Raw genomic sequence first — 25,865 nt, 5'->3', positions numbered from 1 at the left:
TCCCTGTCCCTCCTCCCTGCCAGTCACATTTCCGGAAACCCAGGGAGGCACCCTGGGACTGCTCAGCTCCAATGGGGGCCTGAGCCCCTCTGCATGCTGGATTTGCAGTTCTGGAGACTCCCAGGGCCTCGCCCTTCACCCTTGCGCTCTTCCAACTCCCAGGCGCCTGCCACCCTCGGTGCAGCTCTGGAAGGCACAGTCACAGTCCTGACCATCTCGACTTACCCAGCACCTGCGAGATGCGAGGCTCTGAACTAAAGCAACATTTATTTTCTCATTTAACCAACTTAAGAACCCTACGAAGTGGCCAGTATCATCCTCCCCAATGCACAGGTGAAGAAACTGAGGCTCAGTCAGGAAAGAGTCCTCCCTTCAAGTCCCAGGCAAAGTCAAACCTGCAAGACCGTCCGATGGCAAGTTGCCTGGGCAACTTAGCGAGACCCTGATGGAACTGGATACCTGGATAGGATGGCTCTGGCCGGACTTTTTCTTTTTAACATGACTGAGTTTTGTTTGGTTTGGTTTTTGTTTGTTTGTTCGTTTGTACCAGGTGTTGAACCCAGGGGTGCTTAACCACTGAGCCACATCGCCAGCCTCCCTAAGTCACTTGGGACCTTCCTAAGCTGCTGAGGCTGGCTTTGAACTTCTGAGCCTCCTGCCTCAGCCTCCCAAGTCCTTGTGGTTACAATTGTGTGCCACCACTGGTCCAGACCCAATTTTATCATTGTCAAATGGCAAATTCTTGGCTGAGAATGTGGCTCAGTGGTAGAGTATTTGCCTGGCCTGCATAAACCCCTGGGTTTGATTCCCAGCCTCACAGAAAAAGAAAAACAAGCCAGATTTCTTACTTATAAGGCTTTTTTTTTTCAAAAGAAAAATTAAAAATGAGTCCTCAGGCCTGGCGTGATGGTGCATGCCACCCAGTGGCTTGGGAGGCTGAGGCAGGAGGATGGTGAGTTCAAACCCAGCCTCAGCAACACAAGGCACAAGACGACTCAGTGAAACTTCATCTGTAAATAAAATGCAAAATAGGGCTGGGGATGTGACTCAGCCTTTGAGTGGCCCTGAGTTGAATTCCCAGTACCAAAAAAAAAAAGGTCCTCAGACTCATCACAGTTATTTCCACAATTTATTTATTGGCAAAACCTGACCGAATCTTAACTTTTCTTTTAACTTTCACTTATTATTTATTTTTAATTGACAAATAAAACCTGTATATCCTTGTATACAACACAGTGTTTCAGAACTGTGTCTTCAGAGTGAGAGAGAGAAAGCTGGATTCTGATCCCAGGTCTGCCAGCAAGTACCTGCATTTTTTTCTTGTTCTAATGGGAGACACAGATTCAACTTTTTCAAAAAATTATTTTATTTGGAGACAAGGTATCTCTCCCTAAGTTGGTAAGGCTGGCCTCAAATCCTGCAATCCTCCTGCCTCAGCCTCCTGAGTCTCTGGGATTACAAGTATTTGCTTCATTTTTTTTTTTTTTTAAAGAGAGAGTGACAGAGGGGAGGGAGAGAGAGAGAGAGAGAGAGAGAATTTTTAATATTTATTTTTTAGTTCTCGGCGGACACAACATCTTTGTTGGTATGTGGTGCTGAGGATCGAACCCGGGCCGCACGCATGCCAGGCGAGCGCGCTACCGCTTGAGCCACATCCCCAGCCCTTGCTTCATTTTTTATTTATTATTTTTTTTTTAAACAAAAGCAAACTACTTTAAGAAACAACCAACCAAGGCCTGGGGATGTTGCTCAGTAGGAAAGCATTTCCCTCGCATGTGTGAAGCCTGGGGTTCAATTTCCAGTACCCCAGTACCTAGTGCAGCAGTGGGGGGGGGAGTAGGGGGCCCGGGCAGTGCAGGGAAGTAAACAGTTTTTAAAATCTTCCAACAGCTTTTCACCGCTTTAAATAAAATCCTGGCCAGATGCAGTGGCACACACACCTGTCATACCTGAGACTCCGGAGGCTGAGGCAGGAGGATTTCAACTTCAAGGCCAGCCTCAGTGACTTAATGAGACCCTGTCTCAAAATACAAAAGGACTGGGGCTGTGGTTTGGTAGTAGAGCACCCCGGTTCAACCCCTTGTACCAGAGTGAAGAAAAGAAAAAGCAGAGCCAAGCGCATTCAGTGTGGCCATCCTTGGGCCTGCCCACTGTGCGTGCGCATTCAAATCGCTGCTGGTCTTGGTCAGCGCGTGGGGTGGTCAGTGCGTGAGACGGTCGGTCACGGACCCACCGTAGGCTGCTGGTGGGATCCCTTCGTGGTTTTCGTTTTATTTTTCCAGTGACTGATGAGGTCGAGCGCTTTTTTTCTGTTCTCTTTGATTATTCACGTATCTTCTGTGAAGCGTCTGTTAAAAACCTCTTGCCCATTTTTTAATTGGGTGATCTGTCTTCTGATGACTGAATTATGGGAGTCTTTTTAATATTCTGGAGACAGGCCTTTTGTCAGATAAATGATTTATAAATAGTTTTTTTCAGACTATGACCTGCCTTTTCATTTACTTAACAGGGTCCCTTCGAAGAACAAAAGTATTCCGTTTTGGGTTTTTTTTTTTTTTTTCCCTCCAGTACTGGGGATTGAACCCAGGTCCTTACGCATGCCTAGCTAAAAGTATTAAATCTTGATAAAAGTCATTTATTTTTATTTGATGGTTTATGCTTTTTGTGTCTAAGGCATTCTTTTCTAGATCAAGATCACAGATATTCTTTGGGGGGATTGCTTTGGATGGAACCAGGCACGTTTAATCACAGAGCCACATCCCCAGTTACTTTGGTTTTTGTTCGGTTTTGGTTTGGGTTTTTGGTACCGGGGATTGAACTCAGGGGCACTTAACCACTGAGCCACATCCTCAGCCCTTTTTTTATATTTTGTTTAGAGACAGGGTCCCACTGAGTTGCTTAGGGCCTCACTAAGTTGCTGAGGCTGGCTTGGAACTCATGATCCTCCTTCCTCAGCCTCCTGAGCTACCGGAATGACAGGTATACGCCATGGTGCCCAGCATCACCAAGATAGTCTCGAGTGTTTTCTGAGAGACATTATACTGTGATCGCTCTCAGCATTTAGCTGTATCTTAAGTGATTGACATTGGGTTAAAATGTGCAGTTGCCATACATTTGAACAGTTCTCCTCTTGGGTATGGACCCAGGAAGAAAATTACATGTCCACAGAAATAGGTAGCACTTGAATGTTTACAACAGCATTATTCATAGTCAGCAAATCCTGGGAACCACCCGCCGTGGCCACGAGCGGGAGCGTGGAACTACGGTAGCATCTCCTCCCAGAAAATACATTCAAGACAAAGGAGCCAGCCATCCACCCCTGCCGTGGGGAAAAGGACCTCAAAAGCATGATGCTGAGTAGAAGCCAATGGAAGGGGGTCCCGGGGGATGATTTTGTTCACAAAGTCTTGAAATAATCAAGTTCATCTACAATGACAGAAAGTAGATCAGTGGTCACCCGGGGCCGGAGTGGATGTGTGGAAGGGAACCTTGGGTCGCGTAGGAGAAGGTTCTGGCCAGGGAGATGATAGGTCAGCGGTAAAGCCCATGCTCGGCATTCAGGGGCCTCCCTGGGTTCAGTTCCTAGCCCAGGAAGGAAATTTGGACGGAAGGAAGTTAGGAAGTTAGTTAGTTACATAGCTTGATTGTGCTGTGTCATACAGATGCATACATTTATCAAAACTTGGTGGCGCACGCTTGTCATCCCAGCAGCTGGAGAGGCTGAGGCAGGCGGACCTAGAGTTCAAAGCCAGCCTCAGCAACTTACAAGGTGCTGTCTCTAACTAAGATACAAAATAGAGATGGGGACGTGGCTCAGTGGGGTCGAGTCCCCAGAGTTGTATTGGTACCAAATACTTGTTGATCTGAACCAGGAGCAGTGGCCTGTGCCTGTCATCCCAGCGACTCAGGAGGTTGAGGCAGGAAGATGGCAAGTTCAAGGCCAGCCTGGGCAACGTAGTGAGACCTTGTCTCCAAATTTAAAAATGCAAAGCGCTGGGGATGTGGCTCAGTGGTAGAGCACGCCTGGGTTCAATCCATCTGTGTTGAAATGGGCATGTTTCATTATAGTGTAAATCACAACTCAATAAGGCGGACTTTAAAAATAAATAAATAAAATAAAAGGTCAGCCAAACAGATTATGGTGAAGAATTAGCCCCAGGGTAGGGACGGAGAGGAGGTTCAGCCACTGGATCATGCAGGCCGGGATGTTGGTGGCTTCCTGGAGGAGGCGGCAATGGGTTGTGTCCTTGGCGCTAGGACATTTCTGTGCCCCTACTGCTGCCGTCTGGCTGCAGGTCACCACCAGCCAGGGACAGGCTCTGAAGGGACGAAGAGTCACCCTCCCCCAGGCAGCCGCCACTCTGCTCTGCTGAGTCATCTCTGAAGGTTATCAAGAGAACAAAGGCTTTGTCTTCCGCCTGGGCATCTCCAAGAGCTGACGCACACACGCAGGAAGCCGCGACACGGGCCAAGGTGACGGAGAACCCCTGTGCTGCCCCCTCCCCTCCTCTCCAAGTCCTATCCTAGAGCTTGGGCTCCATGCAGCCCCCGCGGCCGATGATATCTGGGAGCCAGACACCCTTCTTAGGGGACCGTGTGGGCTCCCCAGGGATGTCAGGGCCCAGTGCCACAAGCCAGGCGACTTCGACAGCGGAACTGTGTTCTTGGTGGGAAGTCAGAAATCAAGGCGCGAGCAGGACTGGCTGTGCTCTAGCAGCTTGGGGGAGAACCTGTCCTTTCCCCCAAGGCAGGCTGGCCTCCTGCCTTAGCCTCCAGAGTTGCTGGATTTGCAGGTGTGCACCTGGCTTTTCTGTTTTAAAAGGAGTCTGGTAGTCAGGTGAGGTGCTGCCCACCTGGAATGCCAGCCACTTGGGAGGCTGAGGCAGGAGGGTGGTGAACCAGACCGCATGTCAAAATGTAAAACAAAAGGGGCTGGGGATGTGGCTCCATGGGAGAGCCCCCCAAGTTCAATCCCTGGTACAAAAGATTGAGAGAGAGAGGGACACTAGTCATTGCATGAAGCCCATGTTCCTCTGACATCAAATCATTGGGTTTGAAAGGGGAGGAGCTGGCTGGGGAAGAGGCCGGAAGGGAAGAACACGGGCCTAGGTGTGTGGAGACCTAGGCTCCTTCCCTGGTTCTGCAGCTGGTCGACCCAGGCCTCAGTTTCCCCGTTTGTTAAGCGGATCTGTCAATCCCTGGCCGGGTCACCCTATTCTTGGGAAGTTATGGATCTGGTTAGCATTTAGTGAGCACCTACAGTATCCCAGGAACCGAGGTGAGCATTGGACGCATCCTATCTCATTTAAACCCCAGGAAGATAGCAGGGGCCCGTGACTTCACAGAAATGAGGAAACCAGGGTTCTAGAGGCACCCCCTACCTCTCATCAATCACCCAAACATCTCTCGGCGCCTCTCTGCTCCATTTTCTCATGCAAGACACCCTCACGTCTGTCTTGGATTCTAAAAGTCACTAACCTCCAATCTTTCCCTCACCTTAAATCTGAAGCCAAAATGATTTACTATGGGGGGGTGGGGGTGGGGGCCGGGGGTGGTGAAGCTCCCTTGTCTACCTTCTTCGGTAGCTCCCTATGACCCTCAGGAAATAAAAGATCAAATTGCACAACAAGAATAAGCAGAGTGGAGCAACCAGACTCCATCCTAACCTGGCCCTGCTCCCTTCCCAGAGATAACAGCTGTGGGTCCTTCAGAATCCCACTCAGAGGCCTCTTCCTCCAGGCTGTCTGCCTTGCTTGCTCCTGGGGTGGAAGTGGGGCCTCCTCCTATCCCGCAGTTATGCAGAGGCCTGGAACAGCACCGGCAGCCTCCACCTCCCTCCCACCTCCCCGAGGCAGATGTTCTGCGAGGGGGGGCCCTCCACCCTCCTTCTTGCTGATGCCAGGCTCAGCACAGGGCTCCAGCCAGTCTCCACAAGTGGGTCCTCACTTGTCCCGTTCACTGGTGAGATATGTTGTCATTGTCCTGTTTTGCAGGCAAGGAAAATGGCGCTTGGGGAAGCTCTGGCTTTACCAGTGTCACGTGCAAGTTTGAGTGAAAGCAACGACGGGTCTGCTGTCCCTGGGCTCCCCTGCTGGCCCCTGAGCCCAGCCACTCCTGCTGGGTGGCCAGCCTACCCCCAGGACATCTAGGGAAAGAAGCATTCCTGAGGCCAGGTGGCTCTTGGAACCCTCTAAGGACAAAGTCCCCTTCTCAGGATGGTCCAGGGTTGCTTTCTTTGCTTTCCTGACTTGAAGTTGCCCTGATTTGAAGGCAACTCTGGGTCTCAGCTCTTCCCTATGGGTGCAGCCAGCCACCAGCTCGCTGTCACCACCTTGCCCATGACCACGGTGGCTCATGAGTCACAACTAAGATACCGGCATTGGTGCTCTGTCCTGAGCTCAACTCCAGGACGGATGCAGATTTCACCCATTTTTTTTTCTTTCCAGGGGACAGCCAGGGGACAGCCTTGCACGGGGTACTTTCCCTTTCTGAGCCACGCCATCACTGCCTTTCCCTTTCCACCTGGCAGCCAATCCCAGCCCTAGGAGCAGATGGACGTGCTGTGGCTCTGCTCTGATTCATTTCCCCGTCCCCATTTATTTTTGTTGCTCGTGGTGGTGACAGTGTGGGATTTCTTTTTTTTTTTTTTTTTTAGAACCGGGGACTGAACCCAGGGGTGCTCTACCCCTGAGCTAGATCCCCAGCCCATTTCATTTATTGATTTATTTTTAAGACAGGGGCTTGCTAAGTTCCCCAGTCTGACCTTGAACTTGTGATCCTCCTGCTCAGCCTCCCTCAGGAGGGAGCTGGATTGGCAGGTGTGCACCGCCCCCACCGGGTCCCCTGGCCCCATTTTAAAGATGATGGTTTTGGGGAGAGATTCACCTAACTCCCTCTCCTATCATGAGCAATGCTTCTTGGCCACGTGCGTTTTCCTCTTCTTGTTTTAAGATCTAGCTCACATCATCAAATGGCCACGGGTACTTCCTGGAGAATTTGGCAATGCCTTTTACTGTATTTAAAAATAATAATAATCATAGTCCTGCTTTTTTTTTTTTTTGCTTTTGGCCCAGGCCCCCTCCCCCCAGCCCAAACTTCGTTTGTTCTTTTATGACTAAAGGATATTTATCTCCTGGTTGCTTTAGAAGTTTATGAGCTGCTTTTCCTTTGAATTCCAGGCCAAGGTCAGTCAGTGGGGGGGGGTTATGATGTCACCCCGAGGGTTGCCTTGGTTACGTCTATGGTCTATGACGTCATCAGACCCACCTTCCATCCTGGGCAGCGGGTGCAGGGCGAGAAGCCCTTGGAAATCTACTGTCTTTTTTTTTTTTTTTTTTCCTCCAGTTTTGCTACTCCTTTTGGAAAAAGCTTTGGGAATTCCGGGAGGCTAAAAAGGAAGATTTTCTCCCCACCCTCACCAGAATGCCACCAACCCCCTGAAAGTCAGGCCACCAGCAAAGACTGCAAACTTCTGAAAGGGGGTGGGGGGGGTGGAAGACTAGGGAAATAAATGCATTCCTAAGACCAGAACCTTCTATTTGCGAAGAGGCCACAGTAGGCCACAAACAGGACACACACACACATGCAATGGACTCTACGGACCAAATTGCCTCTCGGTGGGTGTACTCCACGAGGTGTCCCCAGGTCTTTAATCTGTCTCTCCCTGGGCCTAAAAGCAAAAGTGAAGAAAGGAACTAGGAAGGGGGTGGGGTGAGGAGAATGCTGGGTTTAAAAAGCTTTTTAATAAAAGGAGCGAAGAACAAGAACAAAAGAGCCCTCAGCAGACAGCGCTCATGTCATTAGACAGCATCTTGAAAAATGTTCATCTTTTTTCCCCCCCTTAGGGTCAGGGGAAGGGGAGAAAAATGTGTTTTTATTGTGAACATGTGTCAAGAGGACTTCATCCTATAAACTCGGTGCCCACAATAAGTATATTTGTGTAGTAATTAATGTGAGATCAGAGACCTAAGTTTTTGCCAGAAGGCGGCTGACGGTATGGGGTACATTATGCGGGTCAAGAATCCAGTTTTCCAAATGTGGTCTACATTGCGTTGGCTGTAATTAAGTGTTTTGTCATCTAACGACAAAGCAAGCAAGAGTGTCTCCCAGACGGGATTATACCTAAAACACAATTTCCAAATGTCTCTTCTTGGCAAATCTTGTAAGGAAACTCTCTGCGGAAGGAATGTCAAGACATCTGTAATTAGATCTCAGAGCCACGGGTGGAGGATGGCTGGGGCCAGCTTTGATTTGATTTGATTTTTTTTTTTTTCTCTCCAAGAGCCCCCCCCTGGAATCCCGCAACCTGGCTGTCAAGGGCCTTTGCCGTCGCGGGGGCCGTGGGTTATCTGTCCAGACGTTCGCTTTCCGCTGGCCTCTCTGGGAACAGGCCCAGGAAGTTCACTGCCATCTCTCCAAAGGCAGAACCAGCAACATCCAAGCCATTCAGGGGGCCAGGCCCCGGGCTGTTCCCTTTCTGGGGGCTTCTGCTTTGTCGTGGGCCTGGCGGGCTCAGGGAGAAAGCAGAACCGAGTGCGGGTTTGTGCGCCCCACCCACACACGCACCTCTTCAAGCGTTTGTCACGCAAGGAAAACCCAACTGAGAAGTCAGCAGGGTCCTTCCAGCGCTTTGCATCCCAGTGCTGGGGAGGGCGCGGTGCCCCCAGCCCAGGTCTCACGTGGGCAGCGGACTTGAGGCGCCTGCGCTGCTCTGGGGCTCCCTGCAGCCTGGTGCGCGGGGCTCGCTTCCGCGCCTGGCGCGTCTCCTGCGCGCGCTCTGCAGGCAAGTGCGCGAGGGCGCAGGGCTGGGGCGGCCCGCAGCTGGTTGCAGTCGATTTTTAGAGGCTGCTAGGTGCTCGCAGCACGCGCAGGGGCATTTAGAACCTGGTGTCGGTGCAGGCAGAACACTGGGAGGTACACTGTGGTCACTGAATTTTCCCAACCAACAGACGATCCATAGGGATCTGGGCTCTTCATCACCCCACTAGGATCTCAGAGTGTTCATCGAGTGAAACATCCTCAACCTAGAGACACGGGCAGAACCCGGGAGTCTCAGAGAGGAAGAGGAAAAGGGAGTAGAGGCGGGGGCTTCTTTCCTTTTTCTTTTTCTTTTTTTTTTCCTTTTTTTTTTAATTTTTAATTTTTGTTATTAAGAATTGAACCCAGGAGCTGTACCACTGAGCTGTGCACCCCTGACCCTTGTTTTTGCTGGTTTTGTTTTTGTCTTTTTGTTTACTTGGAGACAGAGTCTAGCTAAGTTGCTGAGGCCAGCCTCCAACTTTCCATCCTCCCATCTCAGCCTCTGAAGTGGCTGGGATAACAATCAGGTATCACAGGGCCCCAAGAAGAAGGATTTGGGGCTAAAGTATCTCTGTTCCTTTGTGAAGCAACTTCTCATGACTGATTTAGGAGAAGTTCTCTCTGGGTGCAAGGTGGGATCCATCCTAGCATTTGGGGTTTTCCGTGTCTCCCACGGCCCCGCTTTTCCATGCCGACAGTCGAGAACAGATGTGCCCCACTTTCTAAATGCTGACCAGCTGGGGAGGCTGTGGCAAGCATTGCAGAGCGTTTCCCAAATGCGGATGGCTAAGGAGGCCTCCAGGGTGAAGCCTGGGTGTCTTTCCCACACATTGTATAACTCACTTGCTTCCAGAAACTTCCTTGGATTTCCCCCCCACATCAAAAAAAATTATTTAAAAAAATATAGTCTAAGGTCTCTGCTGGGGACACCCACATGGCTGCATAGTGTTCACAAAGACCCCAAATAAGAGGACGGTGATCCAGGGTCTTCTGAACTGAGATGGGGCCTGGCAGGAGAGGCAGGGGCCTGGGAGAGGGGCGAGGTGAAGCTTTCCCTGTAAGTGGGCACCAAGAGCCAACCCTGAGGTTAGAACTCGGAGATTACTTTTTTCCTCTTTGGAAGATTCAAAGGGCCATTTGTTTTTGGAAGCCTCAACTCAGGGTGCTGGTTCGTTTCAAGAGTCAGTGTGCAGTTTTCTCTCGAGGGCTGCTGGGGAGCACAAAGACAGGAAATTCAGTGCAGCGCAGGCCCCGTGACATCTCTATGGGGAGTGCGTGTGTGTGTGTGTGTGTGTGTGTGTGTGTGTGTGTTTGCACAGGAGCTGACAGTGTGTTCTCTTCCACCAGATCACACTGTAGTAGATTTATTGTTCCTGCAACTTTACAAACAGCTGGAGGGATTCTAGAACAAGCCTTCGAATAAAGCTGCTGGAAAACAGTCTACTACAGGGTTTGGGAAGGAGGTGAAATCTGTATTGTTTGGTTTTGTTTTTGTTTTTTTTTTAATGGTCCTCTTGGATTCTCTAAATGTATTCCTTTAAGATGAGTGTCCACTCTCAGCACATAGATCACTTTTGGATTCAAGAGAGACCTATACAGAAAAAGGGCATGTGAGTAGACACACCGCATGCGATGAAGAAACAGACGTCCCCAGAAGTCCACAGCACCTCTCTCTAGCCACTGTTCTCTTCTCCCCGCACAAAGCGGCCTCTATCCTGACGTATAATGCAACAGAGTAGCTCTGCCCGTTTTTGCACTTTATGTGAGTGGAACCAAACAGTATCACACTATAGTGTCTGACTTCTTTTGTCCAAAATTGAGTGCATGAGAATCACCCATGGGGGCTGGGGATGTGGCTCAAGCGGTAGCTCGCTTGCCTGGCATGCGTGCAGCCCGGGTTCGATCCTCAGCACCACATACAAACAAAGATGTTGTGTCCGCCGAAAACTAAAAAATAAATATTAAAAATTCTCTCTCCTCTCTCACTCTCTCTAAAAAAAAAAATTATAAAAAAAAAAAAGAAAATGAGAATCACCCATGTCTGTGTGTTTACAGATCAATGATTTCCTATTTTTTTTTTTAGTATTGCAAATTGGGCCCAGGGGCACTTCACCACCCAGCGACATCCCCAACCCTCTTTATTTTTTATTCTGAGACAGGATCTCGATAAGCTGCTGAGGACCATGCTAAATTGCCGAGACTGACTTTGAACTCGCGATCCTCCTGCCTCAGCCTCCTGAGTCGCTGGGATGACAGTCATGTGCCACCAGGCCCCACAGATCTCTGGTTTTTCAGCGGGGGTGACTGTGTGTCCTGATCCAGGGGACTTAGGACAATGTCAAGAGACAGTTTGGGTCATCATAACCAGGGCGGACTCTATTGGATCCGGGCCAGGGAGGATGCACTGCAGCCCAAACACACAGGGCCGTTCCCCCAGAGCAAAGAATCCTCCAGCCTCCAGGGTCCACAGTGCCGAGGCTGGGAATCCACACCCAGATCCCTGGCTGTGGGTCTGACTGTGGGTCTGGCTTTCATTCCTGAGACGCTCACGCAGACCCAGCCAAGTGACCCTGAACTAAACGTCAAGTTCAAAGCCCCACCGAGGAGACCAGTTTATTGACCTCAGAGTTTTATGGCCAAGGTGAGGGCAGGGCGGCGGCAGGGAGAATCAGCCGAGGCCCCGAAGACGGAAGCAGGCCCAGAGGGACACCCCTAATGGTTTCTTCATCTCATCTGGCAGATGAAGTCCACCTTGGAAGTCCTCGGCCCGCCCCATGCGCTCCTTCCTTCGGCACAAAGGAAGGAAATGACAGCAAAGTTCTCAGGAACAGAGCCACCGACGTCCTCAGACATAAACAGACAACCACGCACGTCCAGACCTGGGCCCCCCACGGCCCCGACACACACAGACACACGCACGCACGCACGCTCACCATCACCAGCCAACACACGTGCACCGAGCAGTCCCGGGGGACACAAGCCGGGACAGACAAAGAGCAAGACCCACGCCGTCCTTAAAGGGACCCCTCTCCAAGCCCAGCTACTTGCAGAAAGAGTCGAGATGGCCAAGTTCTAGGAAACCCAGCCAGGCCTATTCTCTGGGCCAGGGTTTCTCAGATGTGGCATTATTAGGATGACAACTGTGTCATTTGCTGTACAGGCTGTCCCATGCAGCGCGAGAGACTTAGCAACAGTTTCTGGGGGTTTATTTTCTGGTACCCAGGGGATTGAACCAGGGGTGCTTTACCACTGAGCCACCTCCCCGGCCCTTTTTATTTATTTATTTATTTTTATTTTTGAGACAGGGTCTTGCTAATTGTTGAGGCTGGCCTTGAACTTAGGATCCTCCTGCCTCAGCCTCCAGGGTCACTGGGATTACAGATGTGCACCACGGTGCCCGACTCAGTTACCAGCATTTTGAGCCTGTACACATTAGATGCACCCCAAGTTGTGACAGTTAAACTTGCCTCTAGGTATTGTCCAATGTCCCCTAGGGGCAACACTCCCAGCTAAGAATCAACGGCCTGGCTCAGTGCTAGCAGGCCCCAAATGAAATTGTTTGTTGATTGAACGAGTGACCCACTCCCATTCTTTCCTGCAATCCACAGGCCCCTGAGAATAAAAGTGGGGTGGTCCCTGGGCTTTCTCTACCAGGGTTCCCTGTGTCTGAGGCTCAGACCTGGGCAGGGCTCTGCCACAGGTGGTGGAGAACCACTGCCATCCATGACGGCCCTAGAACAAGTGGCCCACAGAGAGAGGTGTTTGCCACCTGTGCTGGGTCATTTGATTGAGGGACAGTAATGGGCTTTCCGGACCCTGATTGGATTTTCATCATATTTGGAACTCTGTACTCCCCCCGACGCCAGCTGAATTTGCCGATGCAGTCGGAATTGCTCTCACCTCTGCCTCCTCTGCCCCCCGTGTGTCTGTCACTCGGCAGCCAGGGCAGGCAGGGAGGGATGGGAAATTTGGTAAATCCAGAAAATACATCAACAGAATGTCCCATGCGTGAGCCACACAGGACCTGGAGCTTTCTTTACGTGACCTGATGACAGGTGGTTCTGTGGGCGGGCGGGCTTAGCTGCAGGCTCCGGTGTCTGTGCGAGGATGCGCTCCTTCTCCAGCCCCGGACGGTCGTATATTCACTCGGCCAACAGCCTTTAAATGTCAGTGTGTGCCAGGCACCGAGGGTGAGACTAGAAGGCCTATTTCTTAGCAAGAGAAAGACGATAGCAGTTCAGGTCTCCTGTGCGTGCTCCACCACCGAGCCACACCCCAGCCCCGTCTCAGCCCCAAGTGGCAGAGCCAGGCCTTACAATCCAGCAGGTTGGGGCTGGGGCCATCCCTCTGCATAGCACTGTTCCCCCAAATGTCGATAGTTCCCCGGGGGCAGGACCTAGGCCAGAGGTTGGTGTTCTAACCACTGTGCTCCAGCACAGGCATGTCTTGGGGACAGGCTCAGCCAGTCAGGGGGACCCGGCAGGGACACGCTTCTGTAAGTGAGGACCCCTGTTCTGAGGGTCAAAGGGGCAGCCACAGTGGCTCACCGCCCATCTGTGCTTTGCCCCTTAAAGTGAGGATGAGTTTCTCAACCTCGGTTTCCTCGTCTGTTACATGATGTTCCTGACAGTTTTATCCTGGTGGAACTGACACACAAAGAACTGTCCACACTCCAGGGGCACAGCTGGGCAGTCGGACAGACACACCCGCCCAGTGACACGTCACCACGGTCAGGGTAATAGACGTAGCCAACCCTTCTCCTAAGGTGCCTCGTGACCTTTTGTTTTTCCCTTTTGTTTCTTTGTTTTAAAGTAAGAGAACATAATTTTGAAGTGTCAAACACCATCTTAACTCTAGGTGCCATGTGGTACAGCACACTCTAGAAATTACTCATCCTGTTACCGGAACTTTAGACTCAACCAACAAAACCTCTCCATTTCCTCCACCTCCGGCCCCTGAAGACCACTTTTTTTTTTTTTTAATGCTCTACGTAGATAAGTTTGATGATTAGAGAGCTTTCATACAAGTGGGTTAGCTCATGCACGAGCTGTCTTTCTGTGCCTGGCTTACTTCACTTAACAAAACGTCCCCCAAGTTCAGCCATGTGTTCCACAGTCTTCCTTTTCAAGACTGACTAATATTCCACGGTATGTATAGATGACATTTTCTTGATGCATTAACGTTTTATGGGAATATAACCCAGGGGTACTTTATCATTCAGTTATATTCTCAGCCCTTTATAATTTTTTTTAATTTTAGATAGTGTCTCACAGGGCACAGTGACAGTCTGTACTCCCAGCAGCTCAGGAGGCTGAGGCAAGAAGACTACAAGTCAAAGCCAGCCTCAGCAGCTTAGCAAGGCCCTAAGCAACCTAGCAAGATCCTGTCCCAAATTTTAAAAATTTAAAAAAGAGCTGAGGATGTGGCTCAGTAGTTAAGAACCCCAGGGTTCAATCCCCAATATAAAAAAGGGTGGGGGGATATTCTCAGTTAATTGCCCAGGGTGGTCTCAAACCTGGGATCCTCCTGTCTTGGCCTCCTGGGTTTACAGGTAAGCTTCACCACACCCAGCTCATTTCTTCTTCTTCTTCTTCTTCTTCTTTTTTTTTTTTTTGGAGGGGGTACCAGGGATTGAATTCAGGGGCACTCGACCCCTGAGCCACCTCCCCTATTTTATATTTTATTTAGAGACAGGGTCTCACTGAGTTGCTTAGAGCCTTGCTTTTGCTGAGGCTGGCTTTGAACTTGCCATCCTTCTGCCTCAGCCTCCTGAGCCACTAGGATTACAGGTGGCCCATCTTTCATGTCATAATTTAAATTGCAGATTTGTTGCTTTATTCCATGGATCTAGGTTCGAATCCTGCCTCCACCTCACACTCTGTGTGTGATCTTGGACAGATCATGAACCCTTTCCACCCGACATTTTGTCGATTAAGTAGGGCTGAGTGTATCTGCCCCTGGCAATGTGACAAGGACCCTGGCTTTGTCCTGTGCGCACTGGGACCAGGGCAGGACGGGGTTCTCTATGACAAGGGTCAAAAAAATCTTGGGGGAGGGTCCGTCTATGGATCTGGGTGAGCCTGGGTCTCGTCCACATCCCAGTTATGCCGGGACAGTGAAGAAATTGACAGACGGACCAAAGAAAGTGCCGGAAACAGCACCAGGGGCATGTGGCTTGTCGGGTAAAGTCACAAGAGACCAGAAGCTGCTCTGGGAGCAGCAGTGGTGATGAGCTGTTGCCACCTCTGTCCCTCGAGGTGCTCCACCAGGCAGCGCCTCCTCTCTCCTGTGGTGTTCTGTCCGGGGGTGGCCAGCTGAGTGAGTGACACACATCCTCTCCACAGTGTCCTCGGTGCCACCCCAGTCCCCACTGAGAGGGTCTTTAGGCCTCAGGCCGCAGAAGCAGTGACCTCATGGGCCTCAGCTTGCTGGGTTTGCTTGTCTGACCAGCGTCCAAGGAGCGGCCGTCCCTGGGGACAAGCAGGAAAGTGGCTTTGCCCAGAGAACCCCAGCCTGCCCTGGTCCCAGGGCACACAGGACAAAGCCAGGGTCTTGGACTCTCCCACCCAGGCCTGCTCCCCCGGTTCCCTTAACTTGGCAAGGTTTTGGGGGATGGAAAGGGATGGGGCACGAGGGACACGTTGTCTTCCTGTCCCCCTTTGCTTAAGGGGTGACAGAGCTTGCGACTGTTTAAACCAAGAGATGATGGGAGAAATGACTGCATGCTTGCACGATGGGTCACCAAGTGCGACGTGGAGCTGCCACGTGACAAGCCTAACTCCCCTGGAGGAAGCCTTCCGATGGCCCCAGCCACCAGCCCACCCCAGTGTTCCCAACAGAGCCCTGAGGCACCAGGGATTGAACCCAGAGGCACTTCGCCATTGAGCCACATCCTCGGCCCTTTTTTTGTATTTTATTTAGCAAAGGGGATCCAGCTGAGTTGCTTTGGGCCTCACTAAGTTGCTGAGGCTGGCTTTGAACCGGCGATCCTCCTGCCTCAGCCTCCCGAGCTGCTGAAATTATAGGCCTGCGCCACCCAGCACCTGGCCAGTTAAATAAAACCTGAAGCTGATCCTAGTGACTCTAGACCTGGCTCTCGCCGGAGAGTCATGACAAACCTGGCCAGGCTCTCTCCCCGCAGCTTTGACCTCTCACCTGGTCTCTGGGGCTGCAGGGCGGAGCACCCTCCCAAGGAAACAAGGAGCACGGTCCAACTCAAAGGCACCGGGGTCCTCTGGTCACAAAGCAGAGCTCTCAGCCATGCAGGACTCTGCCGTTACCTAGAGTTTCCAGAACCAAGACTTAGCCACAGGCCATTGAGGAAGAATCTGAGTCAGGCTTTTTTTTTTTTTGGTGGGGGTGGGTGGGTGGGTAGCTCTGCAAAAGACCAGGAATAACGAGGATTTAAAAAGCTGTCTCATCGCCCTCTCTTTATTTGGGTTTATGGATATGAGCTGCACCTGGCTCTCCACTGCAGCCTGGGAATTCAGGGAAGGAGTCCAGGCCACCGTGCTGTGCAGCCCAGCGACGAATACGTGTCACAGGAGCAAACCCAGAGCCTCACCCACAGGAGGAGACATCTTACCGGCCGGAGGCAAGAGCTGAGCAAGAAGTCAAGTCTACCCCCAAGAAGTCTGCCTGCCTCCCAAGTCATCAGGCTAGACTCAAATAAGAACTGGGAATGGGGGTTAGCAAGTCCAAGAGGCAGCGAATCACAGGAAGCCAGAGCGAACTGGTGTGGGGAGGGAGGGGGAGGCCAAGCCCCGGGGCTGGCGGTGGGTGAAACCGTTTTTGCTACCACGGCTCAACCACAGGGTGCTGACCCAACCACCATCCCCACGGCCTCCTCCCTTCCTGCCTCCCACCACCTGGTCTAAAAAACGAAAGGTTCACTTCCCTGGCCTCTTCCCAGACACACGCTGGCCTTGTTGAAGTCTTTTGAAAGGGTATGAGAATAAATTCCTTTATAAGAATTCAAAATACACCTGTAATCCCAGTGACTCAGGAGGCTGAGGCAGGAAGATCACAAATTTCAAGGCCAACTTCGGCAACTTAGCAAGAGTCTGTCTCAATCAATCAATCAATCATCAATCAATCAATCAAAAGGGCTCAGAAAGGAGCTCAGTGATAGAACCCACCTGGGTTCAATCCTCAGGACAGAAAAGGGGGACCAGGTGTGTTAGCCCACACCTGTAATCCCAGTGACTCCAGACGCTGAAGTGGTAAAATCACAGGTTCAAGGCCAGCCTCAGCAGCTTAGGAGGCCCAAGCCATTTAATGAGACCCTGTCTCAAAATAAAAAATAAAGTCTAGGCATGTGGCTCAATGGTTGAGCACCCCTGGGTTCAATCTACAGTAAGACACACACACACACACACAAAAAAAAAAAAAAAATCTAAATTAAATTTAAGAGTTGGGCAGAGGGAAAAGAGTCTTCATAAAAAAAGAAAGGATTTTGATGCCACTCCTTTCTCTTTCTACCTTCAGGACAGAAGCGACGCCCGGAGATGGTGCCGCCGTGTTTGAACAAGAGGATGGCTAGACGGTTGGCCCAGGTCTCCCGAGGACAGGCTCGAGAATGAGAAAAGGCCAAGGGTGGTGGAGGGATAAGAGAGAGCTGAGACCCGTGTCCTCTCAGGGTCGCTGCGTCAGCGCCAGCGGTGGCCCGCTCTGACCACGCGGTGTGCAAGACAGCGACCTCTGGGCTTAAAGCGCTGTCCTTTGGACTTTCTGCTACTGCAGGCTTTCTGAGGGGAGTTGAATTTCTGTTTTGCTAACAAGCAGATCCAGGGGCAGAGTTGGAGCACCTTTGTTTGATGGCTGTGGGTGCTACACCGATCTTATCTAATAATGCTTTGGCAACACATCAACTAAGCCAGGAAGAGAGGCCATCAGCCCTTTTATTATTCTTCTCCTTTCCCTCCTCCTCCTCCTCCTCCTCCTCCTCCTCTTCCTCCTCCTCCTCCTCCTCCTCCTTCTTTTTGAGACAAGCTTTCAGTAAGATGCTTAGGGCCTCACTGAACTGCTGAGACTGGCCTCAAACTCATGATCCTCCTGCCTCAGCCTCCCAAGCCGCTGGGATGACAGGCACGTACATACCACATTGCCCAGCTCCCATGGTTCATTCTTCCAATAAGCACAACTCAGGCCCTAAGTTGTGATGGTGTAGAGACAGATTTATTGTCATTCTATATTTTTTTAAATGTTTCAAAACAGCGTATTAAGTAATATGTAAAGAGGCATCTAGATAGGTGTTCACGTGAAAGTAAATGGAAGGTCTAGTTGTAAGTTCTGTTGCCATTTTCTTTCATTATTAAAATACACAGCAATATATATTTTATATTAGAATATTATATATATATTTTTTTCCAGTTCTGGGTATCAAACCCAGGGCCACACATGCTAAGGCAAGCACTCTACTACTGAGCTACACCCCCAGCCTACAACATATATTAATGCATAATTTTACCTAATAAAAACTCTTGTTAACAGCATCTGCATATAATCTTATTTTTATTACAAATGCATCGACTGGGCTGGGGCGTAGCTCAGCGGCAGCCTGCTTGCCTCGATGTGCCAGGCCTGGGCTCACATCCAGCTCTGTAGAAGCGGGGGAAATGCACGCGACCCCGGTGCACAGGGAGAGCGGTGGGTAACCGGGAATGCTTGGCCTTGAGTGGCGGGATTCCAGGCGGGGCTCATTATTTTCTCCTGTCTGCTGATCTGCCTGTTGTGCTTGCTCTATGGTGAGTATATATCACTGGTTGAATTTCTCAAGTGTGGTTGAGAGCTGCTCCAAGCATCCGGTGGGAAATATGTTAATCCAATCAAGATCTGCTCATCCTGGAACAGACCCCAGGACCGCTCTTCTGTGACTTTAAGTCTCTAGACGATGTGACACGAGAAGATAGCCAAGTGCCCTTTTTCTGGCAACTATCAACTGTAGTAGCCGGCAGCCTAGAGAGCTCCCCGCAACCACTTCATCCAAGCTGGGGTATTGCCTTGAAACCCCCCAGCCAAAGAGGGTGGGAAGTGGGAAATCCACCCTCGATAGCCACGATAAGAAACTCTCCTTCCCTGTCCTTCCAGATAAATCACCCCCACCCACCCTGCCTGAAGCCCCTCTTGGAAGAAGAACCATAAAAACAGGCAGAGCAGACGCATTTGCAAAAGTTGACGGTGTGACCTAATGACAGAAAAATATACGAGCCCATTCGGCAAACAGAGGTGGCTGTCGGTCTGGGGCCCTCCAGAGTTCAGGCATGTCCATAAAAGCGCTCCACCACCCGAAGACTCCCCTGGGAGACAGAGATCTCCCTCCAAATCCAGCTGTCACCTGACATCGGGGAGCAGGAATTCCCCTGGGGGGAGCAGGAATTGGTTTATCCCCGTCTGATGGAATCAAGATGGGAAGAGGAAGGCCGGGAGTTGAGCAGAGAGGTCTTCTCCAGTGATTTAGGGCTCCGGATCTTCCAAAAAAAAAAAAAAAAAACACAGTCCCCCTGGTGCCCTGAGGTCCTGAAGAAGTCAGGCCACAGAAGGGCGACCACAGAAACAGGACTCCTGGGGCGGGAGGGGATGTCAAGGGCCCAGTTGCTGCTGTCGGGTAGAGCTGACACACAGGCCCCAAGCAGGCGTGACCTCTGCCTCACTTCAACTCTGCTGATCAAAAGGAAGCTGCCCGTCCACCCTGCCCAGGCCTCCCCCGTCGGCTCCGTGGCTGGTGTGGCTTCCATTAACCCAGAGGTTGGTACTGAGGACTTCGCAAAAAGTCGAGCATCCCCAACGTCATGAATCACGAGAATCCAAGAGCCAGGGCCAACCCAGTGACCTTTAAGGCAAGATAATATTACTTGAAAAGAACGTAGCTGCAGGCCCGTTAAGATACCCAGTGGCGGTCGGAGCGCCCTTTGACTCCACAGAGACCTGCCGTCCAGCTCCCCTCTCCCTGGTTCCTGCAGCCCGGCCCCGCTGGGCCACCAGGATCTCCTTCATTCATTCTTACAACTGAGGGGCAGGGCCTCTGGGTCAGCTTGCAAGAGCAATTTTTACCAGGAGATTCTTGCAGCGGATTCCTGGCATCGAAACCAGTGACATGCTCATCTTTGATTTCCTGCCCACAGCAAGGGACACAAATACTATCAATGCACCCTCCCCAGTGTTCGCTGGGAGCCTGAAATGTCATAGGCAATCCAAAAGATCGTGTGTGCACATGGGTGTGTGTAATCAGCTTCTTCACTGCCCGGGTGCACGGGAAGAGACACGAGCAGGGTTGTTTGAGAACTGAACAGAAACCTCACTTCCAGAACTCAGATCAGTTTCAGGCAGGGCCTGGGTTCAGTGAGAGGCCAGTCTCCCCAGAAACCTAAACGAGTTCCAGCCAGGGCAAGGTGAATACTCACCAGACAGACGTCCCAGCCCCACGTAGGTTCAGCTCCAACGCACACACCGGAGCACGCACGTGCACACACACACACACACTCACACGCACGCCTGCACACACTAATTTTGTGCTTAGCTATCATAAAACTTAAGACACTTATACGAGGGGGAAAGGTCAGGAGGGGAAACATTATTTTCTGTTATTAATTACACCTTATCCATTCGACATGAGCTGCACTCGTCTTAGATAAAGTTACAGTTCTGTTTTATTAGGAAGCCTCCAGGATCATGTACGGGGGGATTTGGGATGGAGACAAAGGAAATCGCGGGATGGGGAAGGGGGCGGGGGTCCAGGGGCTCATTTGTTCTCCTGCCCAGAGGCCCAGCCAGTCTCCTTCCTGGCCATTTCCACGGCTGAACGTGCACATTCTTCAAATAGCTCATTCTGCACAGGCTGCACGAACCTGGTCCCCGAACCAGCTCAGTCCTGAGTGGGCCTTGGGTTCCCAGAGGAGTGAGAAGTCAGAGAGACCGAGAGCAGACTGGGCAAGGCCAGCCAAGCTGCTGCTGGCTCCGAGGCGAGAAGCAAGGCCAGACAATGGGGGGATCCACGTCTGTGTCACCCGCCTGCTCACCCGCAGCAGCCGGGATCCTCTGCCCCCTTGGGTCTCCCATGGGTGGAAAGAGAGCCTGGGGACGGACAGCCCTCTAAGCAGATGGATGACCTCAGGTCAGACACGAAGGATCCTTGAGTCCCTTCACCCTCAACTGACCAGAAGATGAAACTGGAGCGATGCATCATGGGAGAGAAAAAACCTCAGACTCTGCAACCCACGAGGTCCCCAAGCTGGTCCCAAGGTGGCAGGGTGAAGGAAGGGATTGTCCCCAGAGAAGTTCCAGGGAGCCACCCGCATGGCTTCCAGGACCACAGAACCCTGGGTTGGCCAACCTGGAGCACCGACCACTTCCCTGGGCAAGTCTCTAGTTCTCTGGGAGCCTCAGTATCCCCAGTTTGGAGACTGGGAGAAATAACGTCGTAGCGTTTTAAAGGACCAGGACACACAGTCAGGAGGCTCATCCGCCCTTCCCGCGGTCCTGTAAGATAACGTAATGAGAAGCACATCAGGACCCATAAATCACGGTGCAGATATAATTTATTGTTATTAATATGATCTGCCCTGTCCTTCCCCAACCCCTCGGGCTGCCAGGAGAGTCTGCGCTCTGTCATCGCGCACTTGAAGACAGGTTGTTTTGTCCCTTCTCTCTTCTGGTCTCTAATCACAATGCTCTAATTCTCCAGCTGAGCTTGAATTCAATTCTCGGCCGGAGCTCGATGCCATATATTACTCCCTGTCCCGGGCTGGCAATCTGGCTTGTGTCTTCTAAGCCCTCGGAGCCGCCATAGGCCCAGTTGCTTACTAGGTGCCAGGCGCTTGGGCTCAGCTTTCAACTCTAGGATCACACTTCAGGCGCCTCGGGCCGGCCGCGCAGCCACAGAGGTATTTATGTGTAAGACGCCCTTTCCCAGCCCAGGGACTAAGGTATGGGGGACAAAGGTGACTGGCTTCCATCCCAAGGGCATCTCACTCCAGACCTGGAACATGGCCCCACGGGGCGTCACCACTCCATAAGCGGACCCTTGCCATTTCTAGAATGTTCTTTCCACACACAAAGAAACTGAGACCCAAGAGGAGCAGCCTCTGCTATCTTTTGAGGCCTGTGACCATGGAGGAGGAGGAGGAGGAGGAGGAGGAGGGGAGAGGGAGTCGGTGGCCAGCATGGAGTTGAAATCTTTCTATCTGCACATCAGAATGCTTCCTGGGGGTTCAGCCAGGAATCCAGGCCTGGGGGCCCCCTGGGAGTCCTGCCAGCGAATCCTTTGATCTTCTCCACAGTCCATCCCTCCTTGATGTAATCCTGTCTTGCAGCCCTGATGTCTAATTTGTGATATCCCCACAGTGTCCCCAAGGGCGCCAGGCTGGCAGAGGGCCTCTGGGGCCTGGCCATGCTGATAGGGATCCCGCATCCTGAGGGGGAGAAAGGCGGGTAGCAGGAAGAGGGCATGGGGTCCAGGACCTCTGGCTGCCCACCCACCGGCTCTCCATTTCTTTCCCGGGGTGTCTTAGTGGGTCTGTTTCTTTGCTGGTGTTGGCCTTCCCGTTGGCACTGTCCCTCTTTCTCTCCTACTGTCCCTTCTATACCTTGCATTTGTCTCTCTTCCCTGCCCGCCCCCTCCCTTTGTCTTGGTCTCCCTCTAACTAGCCTCGGCCTCTCCCGACAGCTGCCTCCCCTCTCTCTGCCTCTGTTTCCCACCACGGGTTCTGTCTTTCCCTTCCAACGTCTGTCCCCCCGGGCACCAGAGAAGCCCAGTCATTCCTCAGAACGACTTAGAAGCAGCAGCCAACAGAAACACTACACCCAGAGGTGAGATTGCCCCCACACCCAACCCAGAGCCCACCCAGGGCACGCAGGGCTGGCCAACACCTTGGTCACCATTCCCATCCCCAAGAACAAGTCCTGACTCACAGAGGACCAAGGTCAATTCAAGAAAATACTGCTGGTGGGAACTGTCCCAAGGTTTGCTACATGGGAGGTGGGGGGTGGGTGGGGGGAGGGGTGTCAACAGCCTCGGTTTCCCCTGAGAACCTTCTGGACATGCAAATCAATTTCCATTGCAACCTCGCCATGTCACTGGGGGGTGTCCAGGCTCATCCTGACAAATTGACTCTCATTTTTCATCTGTCCCATCCGTTAGCACAGCCAAAAAGTGTTCATTGAGTTAAATTCCTCAAGCCAGATGAATCCAGGTGGAGGGCCAGGGCTTCTTGGCGATTGCACAACACACACACACACACACACATGTTGAGTGTCTACCAAGAACTCAACATTGGCTGGGCCACTTCATTAAAATTCTTTTCAACTTCTCAATAGACCTATGAATATTATTAATGCTGTTATTATCAGAAACTGGAACGGTGAGGTTCAGATGAAGGACAGACCTTTCCAAGGTCACATAGGCAATATGATGGGTGCTTATGGGTCATCCACCTGTTAGTTTGGGAAAGGAACCATATCTGGGCATTGCAGCCTGTGACCAGCTTCACACTGGTTTGCATGACAACTGGGTTTTGTTCCCAGGGGCCAATGGCTGCCCTGCCACTCAGCCTCCGGGACCCACCCCAATGCAGAGACAGGATTTCTCTGTAGGAAACTGCTTTTCTGACTTTGGAAACACTGTTTTCTCTATTTAGGAACAAGAGGCATTTGGGATATGTAGCTTTTTTTTTTTTTTTTTTTTGGAAGGCAAATTTGGCATCCGGGATTGTTTTCTGCCTTATTAAACTTTTCAGAAACTGTATCTCTTTTAAACAGCCTGTGGGGGCTCTTTCCTTACCACGTGCCCCCCCTCAAAGACCGTCTCTATCAATCCACCCCTTCCCTCTTCCCATCCTTCAGAGGCCCAAACACAGCACAGGGAAGCCCAGAGGAAGAGGCCAGCTGGGGACAGAGAGGTCTAATCACCGCACAACCTTTGAAAAGAATCTTGAGCAGATCCAGCGTTTAGCATTAATCGGAGCTGATGGCAGTAACGCACCCCCCCCCCCATGCCCGGGGCAGACGGATCCGTCCCCTTTAAGGGCCTGTTGACGGTCGGTGAAGGGGAAAAACAGTTGTTATGATTCGGAAACTCGGGATGAACTCAATTCATCAATGCTGAGATGATTCGAATCATGTGGCCAATGCTCGGTCACCTCTCTGATATCCTATCCTCCATCCCTCGGAAGATGCAGACGTGATTAATGTCACCTGTGACCACCGTGTCTCCAGGCAAGACCCCCCCCAAACCCGGCAGACAGAGAAACAAATTAGATCCAAAGGCAGGGGATCAGTTTCAGAGGGGACAGGCCCCCGGCTGAGGAGGGGGGGTGGTCTCTGGGGGTGCCTGGCCTGGCCCAACTGTCACAGGCAGCCAAGAGATAGAGACCAGACCGTATGGGGGTGGGGAGGCAGGGACCGGGTGTGAGGGCCTTGGCCAACTCCTGAAGTCCCTGCCGGGCCCTGAGCACGCGGCATCTTGAGGGTCTGGCCTGCTTCTTAAGGTTACGGTCAGACATGTCTGCCCCAGGCCTGGGCTGGCAGGAAATGGGTTTGGGGGAGAGAGGGTGGGAGAGTGTTAATCAGAGTTATTTTGATTGCTTTGAAAGTCTGCAAGTTACACACACACACACACACACACACACACACACACACACATGCACTGTTGCCTCCCCCCTTTCCAATGTCTTCTCTCCATCCTTCTTTCATTCATTCAACAAACATTTCCAGAGGGCTGGAGGTACCTCCCCGGGCTCTTCCAGGAAGAAGATAAAATCTCTGTGCTGATTTCTAGGAAAGAAGCAACAGGAGATGGCCAGGAAGCCCCTGTGCCCTTTTTTTCTCATCTACTTCCAGCTCAGCCACCAGCTGAGGGAAAGAGCCATAATCTACTCTGAGACTCTGGCCTCCAGGCTCTACAGCCTCACCCAGAGCAGACGGCCTCGCCCTGTGGATAAGCTCCTTCCCATGGAGGCCTGCCCTGAGATGCCTCTCAGGATGCCATCGGGCACCACCCAGCTATCCCCGAGTTCTTCTACCCCTGGGTCCCCAGAAATCCACACCAGGATCGCCAGAGCCTGATCAACCTTTTCCACGCCGTGTCTGTAAACATCTGTGAGTATCTGAAGGAAGAGTGCGCAAACCTGCAGTCTGACACTACCCTGATGATCTGTGCCATTAAAGGGGGCGGGAGGTGGCTGGGAGTGTGTGCAAATGTGTCCTAGTGAGAGCATCGGCAAGGTTCTGAGTTTGATCCCCAGCACCACCAGCTAAAAAAAAAAGTACAACTCGCTTCCTTCCAGAAAAACTTCCAGATGACCTACAATGCATTTTTCCAGGTTCCAAAGAGTTTAATGCAAGGGCTCGGGGTTGTGGCTCCAGCATCTGCATTTCATCAAGCATCTCGGGGTGCTCACGTGCATGCTCCTCAGACAACTGTATTAAAAACCTCCTGCAGACAGGAGGCAGCCGCGGAAGCTCTGAGAACAAGAGCTTGACTTTGTCAGTAAATGTTTGAAGAAGGTTACGCTCCCCCCACCGCCCAGAAAATGATCAAGTGGAGGACCCAGACATAGGTAGGAGAGATGAGCTAGGAGACCACTAAAGGATATAAGTTCCAGAAACTTCTGTGAGCCTAGAAGGCAGATCTTCTGAGAAGAATTGTTTAGGGGACTTAGCACATGTTTACTGGGGGGGGGGGGTTAGAAAAACAGACAGGGGTTTCTGGGAGGTTAACCCAACCCTTTGGGCTGCAGATGCAGCTCGAGAGTAGAGTGCTTGCAGAGTACGCACAAGCCCCTGGGTTCAATCCCTCGTACAGCAAAAAAAAAAAAAAAATATATAGCAAAAGCCTTCCTAGGTTTCACCTCTCCAAGGAAGCAAGGCCATTAAAATCAAGAAACTGGCAAGTCCCAAGGCTGAAATGTGTGCGGGGAAAGTGTAATGCACGAGGGGGGAAAACGTTATGCCCCCTTCCTTCCTTCTGTTATTTCTTCCTCCCTCTGTTTCTGCAAAAGCCCTTAGTGGCCCCCAAACCTCCAGTCCCAGTTCTTCTACCCTCCTTCTCCGCATTCTGAAGGGACCAGGCT

The 25,865-nt window shown here is 51.5% G+C and overlaps 3 long non-coding RNA genes across 33 annotated transcripts in view; 2 read left to right on the top strand and 1 right to left on the bottom strand.

Moving 5' to 3' along the window:
- LOC120891715 (uncharacterized) overlaps positions 1-25,865 on the bottom strand; it is a 95,389-nt gene that overhangs the window by 22,481 nt on the left and 47,043 nt on the right. For 3 of the 30 annotated variants that reach the window (XR_013434719.1, XR_013434715.1, XR_013434727.1), the window contains 2 exons: positions 15,955-16,079; positions 12,700-13,010 (listed from right to left, as the gene is read on the bottom strand). The exons of 25 other annotated variants lie outside the window; for them this stretch is intronic. This is a non-coding gene — a long non-coding RNA (uncharacterized LOC120891715). The remainder of the gene's footprint in view (positions 1-12,699; positions 13,011-15,954; positions 16,080-25,865) is intronic. 2 more of the 30 variants (XR_013434720.1, XR_013434722.1) reach the window with 2 other exon arrangements.
- Positions 4,171-7,530, top strand: LOC144375209 (uncharacterized). 2 transcript variants are annotated; one of them, XR_013434737.1, is made up of 3 exons: positions 4,171-4,473; positions 5,994-6,173; positions 7,345-7,530. It is a non-coding gene; the product is annotated as an uncharacterized LOC144375209 (long non-coding RNA). The 2 variants fall into 2 exon arrangements; XR_013434736.1 differs by having other exon boundaries at positions 5,994-7,530.
- Positions 19,945-25,253, top strand: LOC144375211 (uncharacterized). The gene is made up of 2 exons (XR_013434739.1): positions 19,945-22,605; positions 23,638-25,253. It is a non-coding gene; the product is annotated as an uncharacterized LOC144375211 (long non-coding RNA).

This window comes from Ictidomys tridecemlineatus, chromosome 2 (genome assembly GCF_052094955.1).
Source record: "Ictidomys tridecemlineatus isolate mIctTri1 chromosome 2, mIctTri1.hap1, whole genome shotgun sequence".
Taxonomy (NCBI): domain Eukaryota; kingdom Metazoa; phylum Chordata; class Mammalia; order Rodentia; family Sciuridae; genus Ictidomys; species Ictidomys tridecemlineatus.
This window is presented reverse-complemented; position numbering and strand designations above follow the sequence as displayed.